This window comes from Sinocyclocheilus anshuiensis, unplaced genomic scaffold (assembly GCF_001515605.1).
Source record: "Sinocyclocheilus anshuiensis isolate Anshui unplaced genomic scaffold, SAMN03320099.WGS_v1.1 scaffold1515, whole genome shotgun sequence".
Lineage (NCBI taxonomy): Eukaryota > Metazoa > Chordata > Actinopteri > Cypriniformes > Cyprinidae > Sinocyclocheilus > Sinocyclocheilus anshuiensis.
The window spans coordinates 5756-8021 of NW_015548266.1; the positions used below are offsets into that span (position 1 = coordinate 5756).

The window sequence follows — 2266 nt, forward strand, 5'->3', positions numbered from 1 at the left end:
TGGATATTGTGGATGAGTTCTTCTGTGTCATCACGTTCTATTAGTTCTACAGCTTCAGTTTCGGAACTTTCACGCTTAGGAACACATACAGCTGTTCCCTCACCACAGTGCAACAGTGAAAAGGGACCCCTTTCAAAACGATCGCGAAAAAATATTCGTTAATTTTGCTGAACGAGACTCAAAGGTCCGAGTCGGTAAAATGATCCGAAGTTCCCATCACTACGGTATACCGCCCAGCACTACGCGGGAGTACCGCGGGACCCAACGCAACCGGGTGCGGCGCGGGACAACTCTTGATGGGCGAGTGCGGGTGCGGGCGGGAAGAGACTCGTGTGTGTGCGGGATGCGGGAGGATAAAATGATTCGCGGGACTCCCGCAAAATAGAAATTACCTAAACATAAAGTGTTTAAAACATATACATTTTTATTTATCTGTTGCACGAAAGCAAAAAGAACAACTAATATTAACATTAAAATGATTGACATGTGCAAGCTAGGCATAGTTTCTGTTAAAAATAACATTGGTTTGTGAATGTTGATGCTTAGTCTAAATAACAAATATTTTATGGGGAGTGTTTATGCTGGGATGTTGTGGAGCTTAGGAGATGTTACAGAACCATTTCATGTAAAATTCTTCATGTACTGAAAAAAAAATATATAGATTACTTTTATGTGGACTTTTGCGGGCGGGAGCGGGACAAAACATGAATGTCGCGGGCGAGAGCGGGACCAGATAAGATATATTTTTGCGCGGGACAGAAAAATGCGTCTCTAAAAAAGGTCTCTACTTTGACGTCTACACCGATCGATCTTCAAGTCGAACGCAGCTCTTTACTCTCGCATGTAACGTGACCGAATCGCAGCCTCTGCGATTGAAAAATTGCGTTTTTTTCATATTGCCATTTTATCGCAAATGCAATTAATCGTTCAGCCCTAATATGAACAAATAAGCCTGTGAAAATATATCTGCATTAACACATTTTTTATTCCAAAAAGTACATTTTATTTACTTTTATTTATTTTCTGAAAGATCAAAAGGTAAAAATACAGGTTTATTTTCACACCCTTCTTTAATCATATTTTCTTAGGGTGCCAAAATAATCCTGACCATGTCCCTCTCTCTCTCTCTCTAAAACAGCTGCTTTATGTATAACATCATAAATAATAATTAGCATGTTGCAAAACTGACAACAAAAGCTGAGTGGAAGAATTTATGCAAGAATTTATTACAAAGAGATTTCTAGGCATTCCTTTTCTTTTATTTGACACCTGGGCTGTGTTCAGCCCCGACAAAAACGGTGCAAAACGTTTTTTAAACGGAAACGGTGGTGTGTTGAACACGCTGTTCTGATGACGCAAGAGTTGCAACTATGGCAGCTGAGAAGGCCATTCTTTGAGTTCTTTTTGAAGAATTTTCGGAGCCTGATGAAAGCGGTATAAATATGTGTTTAATACTGCAAAATACGCTCGATGTTACAGTCACTACCCTTGCCTTCCAGAATTAAAAGAGAACATCCCAATCGAGTGAAGGGACTTGTGGAAACTGTGGTTCCTAATTATTGTGATCCAACATTTGCCTCGCATTTCAGGATGAAGACAAACATTTCTGGTGAAGGATAATCCACTTCTTACTTCCAAGACTGTGTTATGATCTATGACCTTATTATTTTTATTGTGAGTATTAGGCTTATAATTATTGCTGATCACTGTTGTTGTGCTATGATATTGCAATATTTACCATTAGGCTATATAATCTGAGGAGTATAGGAAAGTTTATGAAAGTGTCACTCCACAATACAATAGCAAAATATATAAATATGTAGTTGCACACCGTTTCCAGGAAACATGTCGTTCAAACCGGAAACCGTAGCAAAACGTTGTGCACACCGGTTTGAGCTTGAACTTGCCCCTGATGTTCGTTCCATATTTTATAGGCAAATGAAGATGAATGAAGAATGAACACCAACCTCCATGATCCTGTTTTATTCTCCAGGTTTCTGGTTCCTCGTGTTTTATTCTGCAGGGTTCTGGTTCCTCGTGTTTTATTCTCCATGTTTCTGGTTCCTCGTGTTTTACTCTGCAGGGTTCTGGTTCCTCGTGTTTTACTCTGCAGGGTTCTGGTTCCTCGTGTTTTATTCTCCGGGTTTCTGGTTCCTCGTGTTTTATTCTGCAGGTTTCTGGTTCACTTGTGTTCTCCTCACTCTCCTCTTTAACAAACACCATCTTCACAGCAGCAGATCTCAGTTCAGATGATACTCCTCCAGAT

The 2266-nt window shown here is 39.9% G+C and overlaps 1 protein-coding gene across 1 annotated transcript in view; it reads right to left on the minus strand.

Moving 5' to 3' along the window:
* The window catches only part of LOC107655630 (gastrula zinc finger protein XlCGF8.2DB-like), a gene marked incomplete at its 3' end in the record, with an annotated part of 20727 nt that overhangs the window by 5022 nt on the left and 13439 nt on the right, over window positions 1–2266 (minus strand). Inside the window, exon 2 of the mRNA XM_016443195.1 lies at window positions 485–491. The remainder of the gene's footprint in view (window positions 1–484; window positions 492–2266) is intronic.